This window comes from Phyllostomus hastatus, unplaced genomic scaffold (genome assembly GCF_019186645.2).
Source record: "Phyllostomus hastatus isolate PE091 unplaced genomic scaffold, TTU_PhHast_1.1 phas_scaffold_28, whole genome shotgun sequence".
Lineage (NCBI taxonomy): Eukaryota > Metazoa > Chordata > Mammalia > Chiroptera > Phyllostomidae > Phyllostomus > Phyllostomus hastatus.
The window spans coordinates 17620757-17647275 of NW_025334022.1; the positions used below are offsets into that span (position 1 = coordinate 17620757).

General features: G+C 35.8%; 1 protein-coding gene across 2 annotated transcripts in view; it reads right to left on the reverse strand.

The window, feature by feature from the left end:
- Window positions 1–26519, reverse strand: part of DIAPH2 (diaphanous related formin 2) — an 881199-nt gene that overhangs the window by 44678 nt on the left and 810002 nt on the right. The gene's annotated exons all lie outside the window — the stretch shown is intronic.

Consider the following 26519-nt stretch of genomic DNA (forward strand, 5'->3'; position numbering starts at 1 on the left):
CAGGATGAAATTAAACTTTTTTGAGCATAGCCTCAAAGTCTGCAATCCAGTCTAATCTCACACCCTCATTTCACCACTGTTCCCATAAATTCTAGTTACATCTAAATGAACTACTCATTGTTCCTGAATACCCTTCTTGCTTTTCTTCCACTTTTTGCTCAGGTGATTCACTCTCCCAGTAGGTTCTGGTTCCCTTTCCACTACTCTACTCTGAATGCCTGGGAATATCTTCCCTTTAGGTTTAATCTTAAATAACACTGACTTCCTGAAGCTTTTTCTGATATTTCTCAACTGGATATGGCTTCTCCTATCAGTAACCCCCCTAAAACAGTTTACAGATTTCTTAAGTTTTCTTGGGTGCAAGAATCATTTGCATATTTGTTTGAAACACCTGGAATAGCTTGTAAACTGTTGAGGATAGGAGCTGCAATTCATATCTTTCTCTCTACAAATGCTTTGCACATAGTAGATGTTCAATACATTTTTTTTGACTTGAATATTCTCTAAGGTCTGAAAACTCCTATAATGGCAGTAACTTTGACTTCTGCATGTTTGAATCCTCCCAGCACTTAACACACATGAGGAAGGAATAAAAATAAGAAACTTAAATGCTTTTAAAGTCATGAAATTGGGTAAATATTTCAAAAAATTTCATATCCCTACCTTCCTAAATATAACACATGCCTCCCTACTCTGTTATGTCTAAGAGAAAAGGTAAACTTTCTAATATTCAAGTATTTACAAATTCTTTAATCTAAAGGGCCTTTTTAAAATTATTCTTAATAATGCTATTAGGGCATGCTTTGGAGAACACAAACTAATCTGGGACAACCTCAATTAATGAGTTTTAGGTGATTATGGAGGTAAATTTACAGAACTGGGGTGGAGTTGGGGACAAAGAAATATAACACAGACCTAAGAATTATTTACAGGATATGACCTAACAGTGGCAAGTGTAAAAAAGCCTTTGAAAGATCACTTAAAATTGAAATACAGTGAATACCTAGAAGATAAAAAATGTATACATTTAGAATTATTAGAATAATTCAACTGACTTATGTAGATGGATATTTGCAGCTGGGATAAAAATGACAGAAATGCTATCATACACCAATTAAAGTGTTATATAACTATTTAACAACTTAGATGGATATGAATGCAGTGTGTTCCACAAAAGTGTTAGGGAACTCAAACATGGGCTCTCATGCCTATAGATACACTGATGACAGAGACATATGTGAATAAATTGAACAAAATTGTTTACAAAATGAGATAGTGAAGGAAAAAGCAATACTTCTATAGAAAGATATTATTTTACACTATATGCAATTTGAATACATCTGTATATTCAAATAAAATTTATCAAAATTAGACATTTTACTCTTTCATCTACATTTCTAAAAGGATGGCTATATCCAAGATAGTAAAAAAACAAACAAACAAAAAAAAAACCTTTTAAAACATCATATTAGGAAAATGCAGGCACATGTTATCCATCATATTTGTTACAAGCTTTTGAATCCAGGTTGGTCCAACGTGGCTCATTTGGCCCACAATAATAGTAAGAGCTGCCATTTATTTATTTAGCACTTGCTCGGTGCCATGTAAGTGACCTGCATATATTATATGTCAGTGATTCTTAAAAAATCCTATAGGTTAGGTATCATGAAGCCCTTTTGCAAATGAGGTGAGTGTGCCTCCAAGAATTTAAAAAGTTTGCTCAAGATCATGTAGTAATTAAGTGGTGGTGATCTATTTAGCCTCGTGATTCTATTTCAGCCATGAGTCACCTAGGGATGTTCTATAGAAAGACATGTTTTGTCTTCCTTTGCTACCCTAACCTTCTCTTTTCTAACCACATATCTACAGTGATTAACCTGGATCACTTCACTTTTTTATACAGGCTAGTTCTTTTTTTTTTTTTTAAAGCTTTGGTGAGGGAATTGAGAGATTCTGTTCTTTTTTTAAAGATTTTATTTATTTTTAGAGAGGGAAGGGAGGGGGAAAGACAGAGAGAGAAACATCAATGTGCGGTTGCTGGGGGCCATGGCCTGCAACCCAGGCATGTGCCCTGACTGAGAATCGAACCTGCGATGCTTTGGTTCACAGCCTGCACTCAATTCACTGAGCTATGCCAGCCAGGGCACATGCTAGTTCTTTATAACTTCTGGGCTAACTTATTCCATATGCTATGTATACTAGGTCTCCTTCCCTGTCATTTACCTCTGATACTCCATATTTCCAATATTCTTGGGTTTGATAAACAGTTTTGCATATATCCTATCCAAACCTTTTATGGTGTCAGGATTTGATGGGCTCTGAGCATAGCTTCACTTAACCATTTTCTTTTCCAATTCAAGGTATCCTAATTGTTTTAGGCTTTCATAACCAGAAATCCTCACCATTAGCTGGTTCATTATAAATGCCTTTTCAAATCAGACGCAGCAGCAGCTTTTTAAAAGGGAGCAGCAGCCATAATTGCTTGTAATCTTTCATGAAGTACTAGTATTGTACTAAGGAAGTTGAACATCTTCTGTTATGATGTCAGTATCTTTCTCTTTCTTTGGGGCTTGACCAGCAAAATGCTGACCTTTCTGAGCTAAAGTTTTCAGGGAACAGTTACCAGTCATTTTTATGACCTTTTTCAAGATTGGAACTGAGGAGTCAGAGCCTGCCAGCCAGTGAATGCAGCCTGGCTTATTTTACCATTATTCCCCCCACAAATGCATTGCCTTACCCATGTGGAAGCTCATCTGCCACTTCTCTGCCAACTCATGTAACCTGAACAGAGCTCCCTACAGTGTATCCCTGGCAGCTTGGTGTTTCACTTGCAGTGCACTCACAACTGCAAACCCTCCTACTTCAAGTTCCTAAACTTTTAGGAAGTAGAATAAACTACTTCCTCAAAGTAAAGTGATAATGTTTGCAACTGAAGGGGAAATAGTAAGTGTAAAATTATTATCCAATTAAAAAAATGCTCCACACAGTGATAGTTATCTTTTTTAAAAATTTCACCTTTCTTCACACCAATGATGCAAAGGAGATTGTAATAAAAGCCTAGGTTTTTATTGCAGGCACATGTTTTCTTTATTTATTTTTAGAGAGGGGAAGGGAGGGGGAAAGAGAGGGAGAGAAACACCAATGTGTGGCTGCCTCTCAAGCGCCCTGACTGGGAACCTGGCCCATAACCCAGGTATATGCCCTGACTGGGCATTGAACCAGTCACCCCTCAGTTCACAGGCCAGCACTCAATCCACTGAGCCACACCAGTCAGGGCTGAATGTATTTATAATTTAAAAAATCTAAGTATTTTTCCATGTCATCTTTTTTACATTGTATTGTATTGACAATGCCATTTATAGCTGTCCCAATTTTTCCCCTCTGTCCCCCTCCACCCAGCACGCTGAACTCCCTCAGGCAATCCCCACACCATTGTTCTTGTCCATGGGCCATGCATATAAGTTCTTTGGCTACTCCATTTCCTATACTGTACTTTACATCACTATGGCTATTCTGTAACTACCTATTTGTACTTCTTAATCCCCTCACCTCTTCACCCATTCCCCCACACACCCCTCCCATCTGGCAACAATCAAAACTCTCTCTGCATCCATGATTCTGCCTCTGTTCTTGTTTGCTTAGTTTGTTTTTTAGATTCAATTGTGGATAGATATTTATTTCTTGCCATTTATATTGTTCACAGTTTTGATCTTCTTTTTTTTTAAATAAGTACCTTTCATAACTCATGTAATAATGGTTTGGTGATGATGAACTCCTTTAGTTTTTTCTTGTCTGGGAAGATCTTTATGGGCCCTTCAATTCTAAATAATAGCTTTGCTGGTTAGAGCAATTTTTGCTGCTGTATTCATAAGCACAGAAGAAATAACTTTTGTTGTTTTTATTTTATCATTTTATTTTTAGTTCAGGCTCTTCAACATAAGCCACTTGAATGCTGTTTAAAACCAAGATACCAAATGACATTGCCATCAACTGGAAATGTATGCAAAGTCCAATGGGAAGTGTTAGCAAATGTCAGAGCACCTCTAAGGCAAAGCAGATCCTCAAGATAGATAATGATTCAAGAGTTTTATACAACACTAAAGATACAGGAGGGTGCTGGGGAAAGGCATGCTTGAGGCTCAAAGGTCAAGCAACACAAGTTTAATGCCATATAAAGTAAAAGATCACTTAACATTGTGATTAGTGATGCCAAATGTGTACAGGGTGATGTAACAGATATAGTCAACTAACACTTACATTTCAGAAGGTGTCAGAATAGATATTTTCATCCATTCCCCTGCCTTCCTGACAAGCAATTATTTAGAAAGGCCAAAAAATGAAAATACGTACTAGGTAGCAGTCAGCTCTTCAGTAGTCAGTAGTCTACTGTGATTGAGTTGCATTTAAAAGGCATTATACTACAGAATAACAGACAGTAAACAGAGGGGAGGTGGGAGGGGATAACATGGGAAAAAGGGAGGAGGGTCATCAAGGAACATGTATAAAGGACACATGGACAAAGCCAAAGAAGGGTGGGATTGAGGGTGGGAGGTGGGGATGGCTGGGGTTGGGGGGAGTAGGGGGGAAATAGAGACAACTGTACTTGAACAACAGACTTTAAGGGAAGATAAATTATCTTTACACATTTGTTAAAAATGGTTCCACTGATGTCTATCACTAGCAATTTAACTGCTGATTTTTCTTTTAAAGCAAAACAAATACACACAACAAGACAATAAAGAAAAGAGGAAGAGGAATTGATCCATGTCAGTGATACTGAACCAAATGAAACATATCACTGACTTTGGAAGTTGCATAGTAATAAGCACTAAAAGAGGGTGGCAAAAATGTCCAATAACAATATCCTAATATCACCACCACCAACATATTCCCAGAAACAGAAAATGAATGTTTTTCTCCATCTCATCTGCTTCAAATACCTATAAGGGGTGCCGAGATATATGAGTATGTTAAAGTTAGGCCTACACATTCATAATACATAGCACTTTTTGCGCTAGCTGGTATAATAAAATTCTTTTTAGTGTCATGGCCCATTTTAGGATATAAAATGTCATTGGACTTGGACCTAAGGGTTTATCATATGGTATTATCAGGGTCTCAAGGGGAAAAGTGAAGTGGAAAATGACGCACTTGAAAAAGAGAATATACATTCTAATTTCATTGGATTATTACTATTTTTATGAGGTTTTTTATTTTTTAAAGATTTTATGTATTTATTTTTAGACAGAAGGGAAGGGAGGGAGAAAGAGAGGGTGAGAAACACCAAAGTGTGGTCGCCTCTCATGCACCCCCTACTGGAGAACTGGGCTGCAAGACAGGCATGCGCCTTGACTGCGAATCAAACCTGCAACCCTTTGGTTTGCAGGCTGGCACTCAATTCACTGAGCCACACCAGCTGGAGCTGATTAGATTATTAAGTGAGGTCTAACGCTTCATTTGACAGATGATATCATTCATTCCTATATGTTCTATCACATGATTTTTATATGACTATATTAGTCTGGTCAAAGCATATACCATGTTAATGATAGGATGCATTAGTGTCATTAAAATGTCCATACTACCCAAAGCAATCTATAGATTCAATGCAATTCCTACCAATATTCCAATGACGTATTTCAAAGAACCAAAGCAATTATTTCAAAAATATATATGGAACCACAAAAGGCCCCACATAGCAACAGCAATCCTGAAAAAGAAGAAAAAAGTAGGAGGAATCACGTTACCTAATAAAAAACTATACTACAAGGCCATAGTAATCAAAACAGCCTGGTACTGGCATTTTATGCTAGACATATAGATCAAAAGAAACAAAGAAACAACCCCCAAATGAAAGGAAAGGAGGAAGCCTAGGAAAGAATGCTAAATGAAATAGAGACAATTCAACTATCAGATATTGAGTTCAAAGCAATGATTGTCAGGAAGCTTAATGATCTCACAATGAACTACCAGAAACTATAGGGGAGCTACAATGAACTCACTGAAAACTACATCAACATGAAAAAGGAAATAGAAACAATCAACAAGGGCCAACAGGAAATGCAGAATACAATTTCTGAACTGAAGAACACAGTAGAAGGAATGAAAAGCAGGATCGATGAAGCAGAAGACTGGATCAACGAGCTAGAGGACAAAGTAGAAGAAAACACCCAGAAAGAGCAAGAAAAGGAAAAGGGGCTCAGAAAGAATTAAGAGAGATTAAGAGAAATGCAAGACAATACGAAATGTAACAATATCCATATAATAGGGATACCAGGAGGAGAAGAAGAAGAGCAAGGGATAGAACACGTATTTGAAAAAGTAAAGATGGAAAACTTCCCTAATTTGATGAGAGAAAAGGTCACACAAATCCAGGAAACACAGAGAGTTCCAATCAAAAGGAACCCAAAGAGGGTCACTTCCAGACATATCATAATTAAAATGGTAAAATACCAAGATAAGAGAGAATCTTAAAAGCAGCAAGGGAGAAACAGGAAGTAACATAAAAGGGAGCCCCAGTAAGGTTAGCAGCTGACTTCTAAATGGAAACACTCCAAGCCAGGAGAGAATGGCAAGAAATATTCCTAGTAATGAGAACCAGAGGTCGGCAACCAAGGCTACTTTACCCAGCAAGGTTCTCAATCAAGATAGAAGGCCAAATAAGCAGCTTTGCAGACAAAACTCATCTAAATGAATACACCTCCACCAAACCAGTGCTGTAAGAGATGCTAAAGGGCCCGCTTTAAGGAAAAGAAGGGAGAGAGAGAGAGAGAGAGAGAGAGAGGGAGAGAGGGAGAGAGAGAGAGAGGGAGAGAGAGAGGGAGAGAGAGGAACACAGGTACGAAAATGGCAATGAATAAGTACCTATCAGTAATAACCTTAAATGTAAATGGATTAAATGCTCCAATCAAAAGACATAGAATAGCTGAATGGATAAAAAAAGCATGACCCACACATATGTTGCCTACAAGAGACCTACCTTAGGATAAAAGATATACACATACCAAAAGTCAAGGGCTGGAAACAAATTTTCCAAGCAAATGGACAGGGAAAAAAATAAAAAAGTCAGGGTAGCAATACTCATACCAGACAAAATAGACCTCCAAAAGAGGGCCATAAAAAGAGACCCAGAAGGTTACTTCATAATACTCAAGGGAAGAACCCACCAAGAAGACATAAACACTGTAAATATATGTGCACCCAACATAGTAGCACCCAAATACATAAAGAAAATCTTAGAGGACTTTAAGAAGGATATTGACAGCAACACAATTATAGTAGGGGATTTTAACACCCTATTGTCAAAAATGGACAGATCTTCCAAATAAATTATCAACAAAGATATTGTGACATTGAACAATGCCCTAGAGGAAATGGACTTAATTGATATATACCGAGCCCTCTATCCCAAAGAAGCGAAATACACATTTTTTCCAAATGCACACGGAACATTTCCAAAGCTAGACCACATGATAGGACACAATGCAAGCCTCAACAAATTTAAGAAAATTGAAATTATACGAAGCATTTTCTCTGACCACAAGGGACTGAAACTAGAAATCAACCCCAAGGAAAAAAACCCAAAACACTCAAAATCATGGAGGTTGAATAGCATGCTATTAAACCATGAATAGGTCAAGAATGAAATAAGGGAAGAAAGCAAAAATTTTCTGGAAACAAATGAAAATGAACTCACAACAACCCAAAATTTATGGGATACAGCCAAGGCAGTCCTGAGAGGGAAGTTCATAGAGATACAGGCCCACCTAAAAAAGATAGAAACATTGCAAACAAACAACCTAATCCTACATCTACAAGAACTTGAGGAAAAACAACAAAGACAGCCCAGAGAAAGCAGAAGGAAGGAAATAACCAAGATCAGAGCAGAATTAAATGACATAGAGACTAAAAGCACAGTTCTAAGGATCAATGAATCCAGGAGCTGGTTCTTTGAAAAGATAACCAAAATCGACAAGCCTTTAAGCAGGCTCATCAAGAAAAAAAGAAAAAGGATCCAAGTAAACACAATCAGAAATGAAAGAGGAGAGATTACAACTGACACCACAGAAATACAAAGGATTGTAAGAAATTACTATGAAGAACTGTATGCCAAGAAATTTGAAAACCTCGGTGAAATGAACAAATTTCTAGAAAAATATAATCTTCCAAAACTCAATAAAAAAAGATGCAGAGAGCCTGAACAGACCAATAACAGCAGATGAAATTGAAGCAGTAATAAAAAATCTCCTGACACACAAAAGTCTGGGTCCAGATGATTTCACAGGAGAATTCTACAAAGCATGTAAGGAAGAGCTAATCCCTATCTTTCAGAGACTATTCCAAAAAATCCAGAATGATGGAAGACTCCCAAACTCTTTTTGTGAAGCCAGCATCATCCTAATCCCAAAACCAGATAAAGACACAACAAAGATAGAAAACTTCAGGCCAATATCACTGATGAACATAGACGCTAAAATCCTCAACAAAATATTGGCAAACCGCCTCCAACAGTACATTAAAAAGATCATACACCATGACCTAGTGGGATTCATCCCAGGGATGCAAGGATGGTTCAATATTCACAAATCAGTGAATGTAATACATCACATAAACAAAAGCAAAGACAAAAATCACACGATCATATCAATAGATTCGGACAAAGCATTTGATAATGTACAGCATGCATTTATGATAAAAAAACACTCAGCAGAGTGGGAATATAACGAGCATTCTTCAACATAGTAAAGGCCGCATATGAGAGATCTACAGCCAACATCATACTCAATGGGCAAAAACTAAAATCTTTTCCACTAAGATCAGGAACAAGACAAGGCTGTCCACTTTCACCACTTCTATTCAATATAGTATTGGAAGTTTTAGGCACAGCAATCAGACAAGAAAAGGAAATAAAAGGCATCCAAATCAGAAAGGAGGAAATAAAACTGTCATTGTTTGCAGATGACATGGTAGTGTACCTAGAAATCCTATAGACTCTGCTAAAAAACTGCTTGACCTAATAAACAAATTTGGCAAAACTGTGGGATACAAAGTCAATATCCAGAAATCAAAGGCATTTTTGTATACCAACAATGAAACAGCAGAAACAGAAATCAAGAAAAAAATCCCATTTGATATAGCAACAAGAAAAATAATATATGTAGGAATAAATCTAGCCAAGGAGGTAAAAGACCTGTACTCAGAAAACTACACAACGCTGAAGAAAGAAATTGAGGAAAACACAAACGAATGGAAGCTAATACTGTGTTCATGGATTGGAAGAATTAACATCATCAAAATGTCCATACCCCCCAAACCAATTTACAGACTCAATGCAATACCTATTAAAATACCAATGGCATATTTTACAGACATAGAACAAATACTTCAAAATTTATATGGAACCATAAACGACCCTGAATAGCTGCTGCAATTTTGAGAAAGAAAAGCAAAGTAGGAGGGATCATAATACCTGATACCAAACTGTATTACAAGGTCACTGTAATCAAAACAGCCTGGTATTGGCATAAAAACAGGCACATGGACCAATGGAACAGTACAGAGAACTCAGAAATAAACCTAAGTCTTTACGGTCAATTAATATTTGACAAAGGGGGCAGCAACATAAAATGGAGTAAAAACAGTCTCTTCAACAAATGGTGTTGAGAAAACTGGACAGCCATGTGCAAAAAAAAAATGAAACTCGAGCACCAACTTACACCTTACACAAAAATAAATTCAAGGTGGATAAAGGACTTAAATATAAGCCATGCCCAATTAAAGTCCTAGAGGAAAACATAGGCAGGAAAATCTCAGATATTTCACACAGCAACATTTTTAGTGATATGTCCCCCAGAGCAAGTGACATAAAGGAAAAAAGAAACAAATGGGATCTCATCAAAATTAATACCTTTTGTACAGCTAAAGAAAACAGTATTAAAATAAAAAGAGAACCAAATGTATGGGAAAACATATTTGCCAATGATATCTCAGACAAGGGCTTAATCTCCAAAATATATAAAGAACTTACACAACTCCACTCTAAGAAGACAAGCAACCCAATTAAAAAATGGGCAAAGGACTTGAACACACTTCTCCATGGAGGACATACAGAAGATTCGGAAACACATGAAAAGACATTCAATATTGCTAGCTATCAGAGAGATGCAAATTAAAACCACAAGGAGATACCACTTCACACCAGTCAGAATGGCCATCATAAACAAAGCAACAAACCACAAGTGTAGGAGAGGTTGTGGTGAAAAGGGGACCCTAGTACACTGTTGGTGGGATTGAAGACTGGTACAGCCACCATGAAAAACAGTATGGAGTTTTCTAAGAAAACTAAAAATGGATCTGCCTTTTGACCCAGCAATTCCACTGCTAGGATTATATCCTAAGAACCCTAAAACACCAATCCAAAAGAACCTATGCACCCCAATGTTCATAGCAGCACAATTTACAATAGCCAAGTGTTGGAAGCAACCTAGATGCCCATCAGTAAATGAATGGATCAAAAAACTATGGTACATTTACACAATGGAATTCTATGCAGCAGGAAGAAGGAAGGAGCTCCTACCCTTTGCAACATCATGGATGCAACTGTAAAGTATTATCCTAAGCAAAATAAGCCAGGCAGTAAAAGACAAATACCATATGGTCTCACCTTTAACAGGAACCTAAACAACAATACAAAGAAACAAGCAAAATATAACTAAAGACACTGAAATAAAGAACAGACTGACAGAGTGCAGAGGGTAGAGGAGAGGGAATTTCAGGGGAATTTCAGGGGAAAAGTGGAAGGGTTTACGGGAACGAGTACAAAGGACACATGGATAAAAACTAGGGGCAGGTGGAAATGGGAGGGCTGGGTGGGTGGGTGGGGAGGGAGTAAAAGGTAGAAAATTGTACTGCAACAACAATTAAAATAAAATAAAAAAAATTGAAAATGGATCTGCCTTTTGACTCAGCAACCCCACTTCTGGGAATGTATCTGAAGGAACCCAAAACACTAATTTGAAAGAACAGAAGCAGCTCTCTGTTCATTGCAACATTATTTACAATTGTCAAGATATAGAAGCAGCCCAAGTGTCCATCGATAGATGAGTGGATAAAACAACTATGGCACATTCACATAATGGAATTCTACTTGAGTGAAAAAAAAAAAAAGAAAAGAAAATTTTACCCTTTGCTACTGTATGGATGGACCTGGAGAAATTATGTTAAGTGAAATAAACCAGTGAGAAAAGGACAAATACCATATGATTTCACTCATATGTGGAATCTAACGAACAAATTGAACTAACAAACAAAACAGACAGACTCACAGATGGAGAACAGATGACAGCTAGTGGGGGAAGGTTAGGTGGTGGAGGGATTGAGCGAAAAAAGAAAACAGGTTGGTGCTTTATTTAGGGTGGAAAGTATAAGGGGACTAAATGGTAAAGGAAAAAATTTAATAAAGATTATATATTTCAAAAATTTAAAGAAAAAAGATTTACCCTCATGGCCATGGAGGACATACAGAAGAGGTACAGAAGAGCTAAATAGGTATTAATGCATTTACTACAGTAGCCCTCTGGGGTTCATACAGGTTAAACTGAAGGCCACTTGAGGACTTGTCTATAGCTTTGTATCTTTAATGCCTAACTTGGGCCTGCCACAAAGCTTCTGGCTGACAAAAGTTATGTTTATTTTTACATACAGAAACTTTGCTCTTATGGGCCTCAAACGCAATTTTGATGATGAATTTGATGTAACACAGGAGCTACAATCTATAACACCCGACTTCATACTTTTTAGTTTGAAGCAGTCTGTATTCATAGACCTCATAATAAATAGATGCTCTACATTTGAATACATACTTTTATTCTAATAAAGTACCATTCTTATCTTTTATCTACTTTGGTTACATGTAAGATTTTATATGGAAAAGTGCTCTCTGAATAAAAGAAAAAGTGTTTTAAAACCATTGCTTTAGTCTCCCAAATTGCTCCCAGAGGTCTCTTTCTAAAACCCAAATTTGAACATGGTCCTCTTCTGCTTAAAACTTGTAACACATATAATTACATATATATGTATGCAATAATATATATGTGTGTATATACACTTATATATTATATATATATGTATACAACAATATATATCACATGTATATAACATATATATAAAATAGTGGATCTTATAACAGATATATAAAAAAGTGGATCCTATAACATATAAAAGTTCAAATGCCTTTGTATTAGAACAGATCTGGGCTGCAGTTCAACTCCTTACTTTCATCTCTTACCTTGCCCATTCACACCTGTATGTCAAGGCATTTACTTTCAATTTCTTGTACTTCTGAGAGTGTGGCATAGCCTTCATTTCTCCCACCATTTTAAAGAGCTGTGCCCAATAGTAGGATACTGACTACACAGTCGGGCCTCCTTGTTTACTAGAAAAAATACTTTTTATCCTTCCAAGTTCAACCTAAATATAATTCTCCTCTGACAGTCTGCTTCTCTTCTCTGACAAAGAACTGGATTATTCTTCTACTGTATTCACCCAGCAAAACGTATAAGCCACCATTATACAACTCAACAAGTTTTAATGTGGTTATTTGTTGCCACCTTGGTCTCCCCAACTAGACTGTCAGTAAGACAAGGGTAGTAATGGTTCCTCTCATGACTTTGAACCCCTGCCATTTAGGATAGATCTGGTTTACAGATGTTAAGCAATATATACATGCTGAATAAAGAAAAAATGAGTAACTCAGAATTCATCTGTTACCCAGGGAGTGGGATCAAAGTTTACCTTTGTTTAGCAAACTCCTTCCCCATAGATAATCTAAAATTAATAGTATAAATAAGATTATGAGGAGAATATTTGAAATGCTTTAGAGAACAAACTTTTCAAATCCCTTCAAGTACTTTAAAAGCATCAATTTATATATAAACAATCAATATGGTACTTACACTTTAGCCATATTTGTTCACTAAAATTGAGTCTTTAAGGACCTCTGTGAGACAATGGTTTGAATGACTGAATCTTGTTAACTTAGTAGGAGTTCCTGATCATACTAACATAAATAAAAATGCATTTCCTTAAAATTATTCTATGATTCAAATAATTTTCTCTGAGTTGAATGGCCTTTCCAATTTTGCAAGATGATTTATTACCTACTGTTTCATTTCATTTTAGGATACTACTTAAATCCATAGGTTTACACTTTAAGAATTAAAAAGTTTCCACAAGGGTATTAGTAGAGGCTTTCTAGTATATACTATTATAAAGATCATATTCTTTGGCATGAAATAAAAGGCCCACTACCAATTACCACCCTGTTCATTTTCTCCTATGTATTTCACCAGTCCCTGCAACTAAATCTGCAGTCCAGTTAGATAAATGCCTTGCTTTTCTTGAAGGATTCTAGGTCTTTTCATGACATCATATTTTTATACACATTATTGATTTTCTTCTGAATATCCTTTGCACAGTCACAATCATGAATTCACCCAAGAACTCCAATATCCTTTATCCTATGCCTCACAAGGCAGCTCCATAATATAGCTTGTTTGGTCAACTAAGATAGTGTTAGTCAACCATTTCAGTATTCCCACAGCATTTTGTTGAGACATATATTATTTATGCCATTATATTATAATTATATATTTAGGTATACCACCAGAGTTAGGTCCTTGAAAGCAGAAAGTATAAATTATTCATCTTTCTATGCCCAGCATCTAGCATTGTATTTGGTAAAATGAAGGCACCTATTGTGGGTTGAACTGTGTCCTCTAAAATGATATGCTGTTGTGTTAACCTGCAGTATCTGTGAATGTGACCCTCTTTGTAAATAAGTTACTTGCAGATGTAATAACATCAGGATGAGGCCATATTGGATGTGAATGGACCTTAAGTCCAGTGACTTTTGTTCTTATTCGGAGGGATTTGGCAACACAGAGACATAGAGGACACACAGAGGGAAGGAGGTCATATTCATATGCCAACAGATGCAGAAATTAGAGTGATGCAGTTATAGGCCAAGGAATGCCAGGGATTGCTGGAAACCACCAGAAGCAAAAAGTGAGACATGGAACAGATTTTCCCTCAAAACTCCCAAAGGAACCAGCCTTGCTTACACTCTGATTTCAAACTTCTAGCCTCTAGTGAGAATGAATTTCTGGAGCTTTAAGTAACCCAGTTTATGGTAATATGTTATGGCAACCCTAGAAAACTAATACAGCACCCAATACAGTTGTATTGAATGAATAAATAAATGGAGATAAATGACTTAACGTTCATCCTCTTAATTAGATTTTTTTTTTTGGCTTGGTAAAAGATCTATGTCCAGTGCATTCTCCAAAACATCCATCCTTCTCTCCCAAGTAAGAGTCTCAGTCAGCATTTGGAGAGTCTCTTTACAACTTCCACACATATTTATTTCCAAGATTATTCTGGCTACAGGGAGGGGACAAAACAGACATAAAACTCATAGAAAAATGACTGCTTCTCCCTACCATCATCCCACTGGGAACAGAGCAGAGATCTCAAAGCCACAGGTGAAAGATTTAGAATCATGAAGGAACCGATGAAATTGTTTTTCTATGGTAAGAAATTGTCTTTGAAGGTTTGGCTGGCGTCTTGTGCTCTAAAATGTGTCATATTATTGTAGAACTCACATATTAATGTTCCCCAGTCTATGGTAGAATGGTCAAATAACGGGAATTGTAGCTATTATTGCTGTTTCTTATAAAACCTATTTCAGTGTAAGTTTCCAACAAAAATTATAGTAATGCACACAGTGGGCCCATATATAAAACTGGGTAAGATATTACTCTAGCCATTTCATTAATATGGCCTTTGCTATACAAACATAATCACTGCCTACAGTTATATATGAAAATTTATTGTTTATAGTACACTTTTGTGAAATAAAAATAAAATCACCTTTTATTCATGTTTATAATTTAAAAATTCCTTTTCTAACTTAATGTCTGGTTCCTACACTGACATTGTGTTGCTTGTTTTTTATCTGAAGTCATTTTGTTCATCTCTGTTTCTAATTTTCCTAACAAAGCTTTCTTTTATACTCACTCTTATTAAAATATAGTCTATTGCATTCATTATAATGATATTTTCATGAAAATATTTCAACTCTCATGTTTGTAGTTGGCTCTCTCTTTTTATCTCCCTCGCTTAAGAGCTGAAGAGTAAAACAAAATTGGAGGAAAACAAAAACTGCATTTGCTCTTCATTTTTATTTATTAAAGCATAGTTGACTATTTTATATTATTTTTACATGTACAACATAGTGATTCAACATTTATATACCTTATGAGATAATTATCACAATAACTTGGTAATTATGTCACCAAAGTTATTATGATATTATTTACTACATTTACTATGCTGTACATTACATCCCCATGACTTAGTCATTTTATAACTGGAAGTTTGTACCTTTTAAACCATTTCACTTATTTCGCTCTTCACCCAATCTCCTCCCTGGTGGCACCTATCAGTTTCTTCTCTGTGTTTATGAGTCTGTTTCTTTCATGCTTTGTAATTTATTTGTTTTGTTTTTAGATTCCATGTATAAGTGAAATCATGCAGTATGTGTTTTCTTGGTCTTACTTATTTCACTTAGTATAACACCCTTTAGGTCCATTCATGTCACAAATGGCAAGACTTCATTCTTTTTAATGGCTGAATAATATTCTATTGTATGTAGTTAATAGATATATACAGAAGACACATTGTTTTCAAGTGCACATGAACTGTCCTCCAGAAGAGATCATAAGTTAGGCCACAAAACAAGTCTCAATAAATTTAACAAGACTGAAATCAGAACAGAAGTCTTTTCTGACTACAGTGGTATGAAACTAGAACACAAAAAGAACACTAGAAAAAAACCCCATATACTTAAAGGCTAAATAACATGCTACTAAACAAATAATAGGTCAAAAAAGAAATCAAAGTGAAAATTTAAAAAATACCTTCAGACAATAAAAATGAAAATACAATATTCTAAAATCTATGGGATGCAGCAAAAGCAGTTACAAGAAGAAATTTTGTAGTGATCAGGTCTACCTCAAGAAAAAGAAAAATCTCAAATATATAATCAAACTTACACTTAAAGGAACTATGAAAAGAAGAACAAACAATGCCCCAAATCAGTAGAAGGATACAAACAATAAATATCCAAGTGAAAGCAAATCAAATAGAGACTAAAAAAGAATAGAAAAGAATTTCTGAATAATTAAGATTCAATGGGCCTGCAGCTATATCTTAGTTGGCTTAGAAATGGCCATAAAGCTATGACCATAAAGAAGCACTAGAATACAAGGAGAACCATATTCTTCCTTTCTTCCATTGGCAAGTTAAAGTCAAAACAGGGATGAGTAATGACAGAGTATAAGTGCAGAAAGAGATATCTATTAATGATGTAGGCACTACAAACACAGACTGTAAAACATCAAAGAAACACATAGCAAATGTCCTACCACTCTGCTTTTTAAATCTCTTCAGGGAAAGTTAGTTGAAACCAATTTATAATATTCAGTCTGCACATGAACCCCAATGAAATTTCTGAAAGACCTACAGCTACCTAATTGGGAGATCTCAACTAGGTTTATAGTAGATTATGGTGTGGAAGACCTATGTGGAATATACTAGTTTTTGAACCACTGTTTTAAGTAGCTAGGAGATGCCAGATATTTGATTTTATGTCACAGACACTTAGAGTAAGTGCTATCATTTACTTTGTGCCAGGACTATTGTGTTAGCCAAAATGTCTGTATGTAGTTTTTCTGTAAAATAAAAGACATTTTTCATTTTTACCAATAACTTTATTGGCTTGGATATTTTGAGTATGTCGGCTATCTCCCATGTGGTATAATGTTGATTGTTCTCAATTAATGTCTCAGTTGGATTACTATCAACTTCAACTGGTCTACCTGGCCATGGAGTATTGTCCAATGACAAATCTCCAGCATGAAACTTCAGAAACCACTTTTGACATGTTTTATCAGTCACAGCACCTTCTCCATACACTGTAGAGATCTTTTTTTTGTTTGCATTTCACTTGTTTTTTTTATCTTTCTTGAAATAATAAAGCATAATATGCCAAAAATGTTGTATATTTTCTTTCATCTTCAATATTAAAGTGGCTATCCCAAAATTCACACATTTTGATATAATTTGATTATCTCCGTTTTATAAATAAGGAAAATGTGGCACAGAGAGGTCAAACAACTTGCTCAAGTCATATAATTATTAAGCTGCAGAGCTAGGATTCAAATCCAGGTAGCTTATTCTCTGTAGTCCATGTAGAAACCACTATTCTTTCTTGCCTTTCAGTGATTTCTCGAAACTTTTAGACTAACATGGGTCCAGAGCAAGAAACATCTTAAGTTTTGCAGTTTATTAAATTATGGGTTAGTTGCAGGTTCTCATTAGACTTCATAATTTCTTCAGTGTCTAAGTTGTAAGAAAACTTATATCAGGTATCCTTGAAGTTATATGAGGAACCTTTGTAGTCTCAGCCTTCTGAGAGCTTAAAAATGAGTCAAACATAAAGGTCATAAGTAGACTAAAGAAAAACTTAGGCACATTTATATGGCTTTATATGTTATCAACAGATTTCTCAACACTTAGAGGAGTGGATGGAAGGGATTTGGATTCTGTGCAACAATTTCCCTATAGGTTAGAGATAGTGTCTGTGAGACAATTAATCACTAGATATGTCTAATTACAGAAAGATGTTCCATTTAAGACTGGTTTCACCAACTCCTATGTTACTATAGGTAGTTAGCTAATTACTAATAAGACAGGGGAGCAAATGCACTTAGACATTGAGATTAATAAAGTGGGGAGCATAAACCCATTTGCCTAGTCAGGAAGCTATAGCATTTATGGACTCATTCACACACTCCAGGGAACTGCTGCCAAGGAGACTTAATCCTAAGAGCACAGGAAATCTCCTCAGGAGCACTGTCCACCCTCCAGTACCAGATTGTTCAGGGGCACAGGGGAAGGTGCATGACCATAGAGGCCTGCCAATCTAACTAGGGGGTGGACCCATCAAAAAGCCCATGAAAGCTTGGTAAGTTCATCGGTTATTTTGAAAAAGCTTCTGGTCTTTTCCAAGCCTGAGATATATAATCCCAGGGGAACAAAGGCATTCTCTCTCTCTCTCTCTCTCTCTCTCTCTCTCTCTCTCTCTCTCTCTCTCTCTCTCTCACACACACACACACACACACACAATCATCCCATGCATTTATGCACATGCTCTCTCACCTGGGAGTATGCAACCATGTGAATCTAGCAGCTAGTGGGGCCTGCAGCAGATGGCATGGGTTCCAAAGGACTAAGCTTTAATATGATGCAGAAATTCTGGACACTGGCTTTTGTTTTGGGCTTGTTGAGGACATGGTTGGAGTTGTTTCATGGTGGAATGAATAGAGATAGGATATTGGAATCCCAGGGTGAGCTTCTATTTCCACCCAAATGAAACTTGCCACATCACAATCTTCCATGCATGGGTCCTTGAAATGATTTCCTCATGATCCCATAGAAAAGCCTGATTTCCACTGACAACATCTATATCCCTGCTAGTTTATCCACTATGAAAGGAGAACTAGCCATTAGTTGGACTATATATAACAGCAGTATACCAAACAGAGGCTGGATAATATACAAATGAACTTTAGTATGTGTACATAATATGTATGTAAATGGATAATATATGTACAAGTACATACAAACACAGGTACATATGTACATATATACACATACACTAAAATATAACTAGAAATTGTTGAGAATTTACTATATGTAGTCTCTGTGCCTAATACCTTATATAAATTACTTTATTAATAATCATATCAAGCATGTATTAAGATATCATTATTTACCCCCTTTTATAAATGAAAAAAACTGAGGTACAAAAAAGTACAGTTAAATGAGTGGAAAATATCAAGACACAAACTCAGGCTGTCTGGTACCATACCCGTATAGTCTATTGTATATAGCTGGAGTTAGGCCTTATGCTTTATCTTACTTCCTTAAAACACTTTTACCTTTCCATTTTCCCAACCATTTGTTTTAACCTATTCATTACATAAAGTGTTTTAGAGTCAGACAGAGAACAGAATGAAGGATTTGGTACAATGTCAAAAGTTGCTATTTTGTATTTCAGCAACGGGCCACAATTGACTTGAATACTTTCCCTCTAAGAACTTTTATTTCAGCTTTAAACACTGCTGTATATATAATATGCCAAGTAAAATGGCCATGGTGTTTGTTTTTAAGGGAGTCTTCAAATTAAGGGCAAACAAATTTATCATTGCCATGCACCATCCCCTAAATCCTTATCAACACAGAGTATGGTAAAATATTTGGTTTATTGTCTGATCTGTAACATATAAACAGCATCCAATTCTCTGTTATGTTTAACAAGGAAAAAAACAAATGCTGTGAGAACATTGTGAATATTATCTTAATTAGGATATATTTTGAAGCAATACATTTCACATCCAGGGCACACTGTGATAAGCTGATACATGTAAAAGGCGACTGTACAATAAAAATTAAATTATATTCAGTGTACAAAAGTAAGAATAACATAAATCCATGTTAATTGTTATGAAAATAAGCAAGTGTTATGAGATGAATTGTGTCCCTTAAAATTCCTATGTTAAAGCCCTAAACCCTATTACTCAAGAATGAGGTTGTATTTGAACATAGGGCCTTCCAAAAAGTCATTAAATTAAAAAGTAGTTGTTAGGATGTGCCCTAATCCAATTTGACTAGTGTCCTTATAAGAAGAGGAGATTAGGACATAGATAACACAAAGGAATGACCAGGTGAGGACACAAGGAGATGGCAACCATGTGAAAGCCAAAGAGAAAGTCAACAGAAAACACCAAACTTGTAAACACCTTTATCTTTCACTTCTAAAGCTTCAGACTTCTTCTGGCTGGTGTAGCTCAGTGGATTAAGTGCTGGCCTAAGAAGCAAAAAGGTAACCAGTTCAATTCCTGATCAGGGCACATGCCTGGGTTGTAATCCCCCCCACCCCACTTACTCTCTCTCTAAGAACAAATAAAATATCAAAAATAAATAAATCTCCAGACTTTTGAGGAAGTACATTTCTGTTATTTACACTACCCAATCTGTGGTATTAGTTATGGCAACCCTAGCGAACTAATACACACAATAATGATTATGAAATCAACTATTTCCAGCCTTTCATAATTCTAGGACTTAGAAGTTCTTTTTCTTTGGTTTTTTAAGATAGGAACATATATATTGCTTTTACATATGGAGTTGTATTACCATAAAAACAAAGTCTATCCATCCTGAGATTTTCTTTTCACTTTATGTTATAGGAAAGAAGTTTGTACTTTCTTTTTTTTTAAGATTTTTTATTTATTTTTTTAGAGAGGGAAGGGAGATAGAGATAGAGATAGAGATATTGATAGAGATAGAGATAGAGATAGAGATAGAGATAGAGAGAGAGAGAGAGATCAATGTGCGGTTGCTGGGGGTTATGGCCTACAACCCAGGCATGTACCCTGGCTGGGAATCTAACCTTGGACACTTTGGTTCCCAGCCCGCACTCAATCCACTGAGCTACGCCAAGAAGTTTGTACTTTCAAAAAGAAAATGGCAATGAGTGAAAAGTGTAATGGATTAGATGTTGTATTTTGAGGTGACAGTGCAGAACATAAAAACCTATTTCTAAGAGAATGTATTCTCAAATATAATTTACCTCTGAATGTTATGATTCCATTTGGAAGTCCACTGTTTAATTGAGGCTGTGTTAATTGCTGATTCAATTTATTAACTATTTCCAATGTTAACTTCCTGATTTTACATGTAACCTTTTCACATTATTTTCTGTAGATATGTACAAACAAATGAACTTAGTAGGGTTAAGGCATATAGCTTTTCCATTTCTATTCAATGTAGTATATAGTAGAAACTCAATAAATACTTCATCAATAAATGAATAGAATATTCCCCCTTAAGTGGCTTTGTAAATTCCTACACAGTAGTTCTCTGTGGAGGAAATATTCCAAGACCCCCAGTGAATGCCTGAAACCATGGATAGTACTGAACCTTATATACACTATTTTTTCTATATATATGTATATATGATAAAGTTTAATACATGAATCAGGCACAGTAAGAAATTAACAATAACTAATAATGGGGGGGTAAATGGTGATGGATGAAGACTTGACTTGGGGTGGTGAACACACAATACAGTGCACAGATGATGTGTTGTAGAATTGTGCACCAGAAACCTAAATAATTTTGTTAACCAGTATCACCCTAGTCAATTAAGACAAAAATATAAAAAATAGAATTGTAACAATATACTGCAATATAAGGTATGTGAATGTGGTATTATTAAGTAAAATAGGGTCACAAGTACTGAGATATCATGACCATTGATTCGATAACCAAGGCAGCTACTAAGTAATTAATCAGTGGTTATCATACACAGCATGGAGATGCTGAACAAACAGATAATTCATGTTGCAGGCAGGATGGAGTGGGATGGAATGAGATTTCATCATGCTACTCGTAACTACACCCAACTTAAAAATTATGAATTATTGTCCTGGCCTGTCTGGTTCAGCTGGTTGGACACCATCCCATAAACTGAAGGTCATGGGTTCCATTCCAGGTCAGGGCATATGCCCAGGTTTTGAGTTCATCCATGGTTGGGGTGCATAAGAAAGGCAACTGATCAATGTTTCTCACACTGATGTTTCTCTTCCTTTCATCCTCTCTCTCTGTCTCTCTCCCTTCTCCTCTCTCTTAAAAAAAAACCCTTATAAATTGTTTATTTCTAGAATGTTCCATGTAATATTTTTGACCACAGATAACTGAAGCCACATAATGAGAAATTGCAAATAAGAGGGTACTACTATACTCAAAACTATTAAGTTCACATCTAGGGAGAGAATGTAGGAATCATAGTTCAATGACCTCATTTCATGCAAGGAGGGATTGCTGATGTCTATAGAGTCTTATTGATTAGATCAAAGTCATACAGGTATGGACTAACATTAGTCCCCTAAATCTATATTCTTGCCATGATCACTACTTATTTGGGCCAGTGCTACTTTTGCAAAATACTAAGTCAAATGTTTCATACACAACTTTGGAACATTTGACTAATTCTCCAGATGGCACGCTATAATTTGTTTTACCTCCATAATGTCATTTCTAGACAATGAAGAGAAGGAAGATAGGGATTTTAAATAATTACCTAGGGAGAAAGTTATATGTACAATAGAATAGCCAGAATGGGAATCTCTATGCTTTAAGAATAATCAGACTAAGAAATCTTCCTAAAGTCTGCTAAAAATAGCCATGGGATTAAACAAATTATAAAGAAAATATTTTAAAAAATAACCTACCATGATACACCTGCTTTAATGAATAACAGTGAAAATTTTATTTTCAAAATTAAAACAGTCATATAATAGAAAGTGTTAGATATTGATTATCATCATTTGCAGCTGTGTCAAACTAGAAACCAGGCCTGGGCTGCCTAGGTTGCTGTTATGAGGCAAAACTGCAAATTAGTTGGCCTTCTACCTATTTTTGAATACTCCTTCCCTGCCTCTTAGTGGATATACAGGGCCCTCTTGCTATTCGTAATTCCCTAGGTGAAGAGCGAAAGAGACCCTTTCACTACATACTCCTTGTTCTACTTTACTTCTTCCGCTCTCCCTGCTCCTTAATGAAATATTCCATTTATTCAAACCAGAAAGTAGTCAGAGTGGATAATTACTGTGAAGTTATGATATCCTGAAAGCATTAGATAGTCTCATTGGTATTTGTATTTACAGGAACATCTTGTTTAACTAAATGCAACCTGAATTGGGAGAGAATATGTGGGAGTTCTTTTGGGCAAATGAGGCTTCCCAGTTTCCTTTACATATCCCTCCTAAGAAGAAAGGTTCTTAAGAACTTTGCATGCCATGTAGATCTCTTCTAGAATCACAGGCTCAAAGTTCACTGTTGTTGTCACAGGTATAGTAGTGGGAGACGGTCATGAGGCAAAAGTTAGAAAAAAAAACTACTCCACAAGCAGTTTAATGTTCTTAGTTTAAAAGCCCATGGAAGAGCCCTGGCTGGTGTGGCTCAGTGGATTGAGTGCTGGTCTGTGAACCAAAGGGTTGCCAGTTCAATTCCCAGTCAGGGCACATGCCTAGGTTGCAGACCAGGTCCCCATTTGGGGGGTGCCTAAGAGGCAACCACATGTTGATATTTTTCTTCCTCTCTTCCTCTCTTCCTCTCTCTAAAAATAAATAAATAAAATCTTTTTAAAAAAAGCCCATGAAAGAAATGTTGCCTAGAATGAACAAACAATTGTCTGAAATATGTATATAAAAGATGGATTTCCCCTAACTTATTACATAATGTTATTTTTTGAAATGGCCATCCCATGTTTAAATAAAAATGTAGTCTAAGAATGTTTTTTCTTTAACTTTCAAAAAGAAATCTTCCTTCAGCAACATGGTTAAGCATTACTTTGGGTTCTGAAGAGTAGAGGTAAGTTCCTTTGCAGAATGTGGAACTGTTTGCTTTTTCCTCATGATTAGATTCAGGTTATACATTTTGGGGATGGGAACTGTTCTAGATTAAAGGAGATTGAAAAGATACTATAACAAAATGCAACATGTGCTCTTGGATTATTTCTTTTGTTATAAAGGCTGTTAGTGGGAGAATTGATGAAATTCGAGTAAAGTCTATAAATTAGATAGGATTTTATCAATGTTCACTTACCAATGTTGATAAATTTACTGTTGTTATGTAAAAGAATATTTTACTTTTAGAGAAGTACACACTTAAGTGTTTGGGGTAAAGTGGCATCATTTTGCAACTTATTCTCAAACATTCAGAAAAAATAATGCATGTGTGCATGTTAGTGTGTATAAAAAAGAATGATAAAGCAAATGTGATAAAACATTAGTATTTGGGGAATCTGGGTAAAGAGCATATAAAAATCTTTGGGCTATTTTTGTAACTTCTTTGTAAGTCTAAAATTATTGCAAAATACACAAATAAAATCTATAGAATATTTTGAATATTTCTGAAAGTTAGGTTTGATTTCTCATTTACATATATATTTATGCAAGAATATATGAAAGGCAAATTTTAACCAGAAACTTTAATTCCTAACAACTACTTTACAGTAAATTAAACTCAAATACTGCAGCCATTTAGCAAATTAGCCTATCAGTAAATTGGATCACAGTAAAGTGAAGAAAAGCAAACAACTGAAATGAAAAGCATATTAAAATCACAAAATATAGTATGTTAGAAATGCTTTTAAATGAGTGTCTTTTTCTTTTAAAATTTAGATAAAATAATTTCTCAGTACTTGGAGAAATCTCTACCTATCATTTTATAAGTGGGGAGGTTTCTTGATATGGGCTTTAATGTAGAAATGACTCAGCAAATTTCCAAAATAAATTCTCTTTAAAAAATAACAAACATATGAATTTACTTTTTGCACTTGCAGGTAAATTAGTACTTTTCTTGGCCATGTTTCATGTGCTTATTGTGACAAGAAAAAACTTTCAAAACAACATAAAGGTTTAGAGAATTTATGGTCAGTTCATATTCAGATCATATTCAAGACCAAGTTACAGTAGTCTTTTTACAGATTTTTTTTTATTTTTAAGGCACCATCTTGCACAGAGACTCCAAGCAAAATTCTAAATGGCATATAGAAATATGGCATATAGAAAAAAACATTCACAAGAAATGAGCAAATATTATCACTTTGCTTTAAAGGCATTGTGAACTTTGGACAGAAGTGGACTTGTATTTAATCCCCAATGCCCATAACATTGTACATTCAATTAAATTAGCTTAGAAAACTGGGCCATGTCACAAAGTAGTGATGCTTTCTCATGGTTAAGAAAAACAACATGGCTCACAGATCCATGTAGACATGCCATGCTTCTAGCTACAGGCTATCCCTGCTCTTTAGAGCATATTAAAAAAGGAGGCACAAAATGAAAATTCACAAGAAAGGACCTCAAGGAGACTCACACAGAGTGAGTCACACTGTTGTAGGCAGGTTGTATTACCATGTAACAAGGGCAAAGGTACAAATTCTCCAGATTAAAAAATTACCTAGGCTGTGGGTTTGATCCCAGGTCAGGGGGCATATGGGAGGCAACCAATCAATGTTTCTCTCTCACATTGACGTTTCTCTCTCTCTTGCTTTCTCGCTCCCTTTCCCTTATTCTCCCTTTAAAATCAGTAAACATATTTAAGCATTTTAATGACTTAAAAATTATTTGCCCATCCGAAATTGTGTGTGGGAAAGACAGAGAAGCTATGAATGAATGAATGAATGAATGAATGAATGAATGAATGAATGGATAGGGAGTTTGGTTTTGGATTACACAAAGCACTCTGGCATCCTCAGGTCAGTTCTTTTTCCTGGAGGAGAGTGGTTTCTATTGTCATGTATTAGAGCATGGGTTTGAATTTAGAACTAGTTGCAGTGGCTATTTGAGCATTTCCAACAGCACTGTTTAGCTGACACTAGTTAACAAGGATTGATGCTAAACTTTCTGCAACCCAGTTCAAATAGGATAAATATTTATGGAGGGCAATTATATAAATAAGATTCTTAAATAGGGAGACAACACAGAGCTCACAAAGGCATAAGGATTCAGGATTAGGCATACCTGAGGGGGTGTGGTCAATTCCTAATTATCACTTAGCAGCTGTATGACCGTAGGCAACTTATCTTCTCTGGGCCTCTATACTGCTTCATCTATAAAATGGGGATGATTACATCTATCCTGAAAAGATTCTTTGGAGAATAATGAGGGACAGTTCTTGCCCCACATGGATAAAAAAATGTAAATTGTGTGGGTGCAAAGGTTGGGATGCTGTAAACTGACATGAGGCCTGGGAAAACTGCAGCCCCCTCAAAGGAGATGCTGATGCTAGCATTACTTCTAAGAAGCAAGGGTTATTGACATATAATCTAAAGGCTGATTTTAAGCACAGGCTTGAGAAGAAATTCAATCAACAGTACCGATGCAAAGTAACAGCTTGCTGGTCATGCTTCAACATCTTTCGAAGTAAAAGCTTAGAAATTTGCTCATAACTCTCAATTATCTACAGATGATAATCTACATTTTGACTTTTATTTCCTGGCTTTTTATTACTTCTTGTTATACTAATCTTGTCCTGCTGTTGACATTTGTATTGTCTTGCTTTTGGACAGCAAAATCTAGTAGACTAAGTCTATTCAACTTAACCAGGGAAAACCTTCCATACCCTAAGTGGAGTTTGAGCTAAAAAAGTAATATATGTGAGCCAGAAAGAAGTCAATTTCTTGTCAAGTTTTACCATCGATCAGAGAGATGATGCCCCTGATCCCTAGCAAGAGTAAGGGAAGCCAGGAGAAGAGATAAGGCATTCACAGGCATTTGGCTTTTTCTGACATGGGTCCTCATCATTTGACCTCATTCTTTGAATGT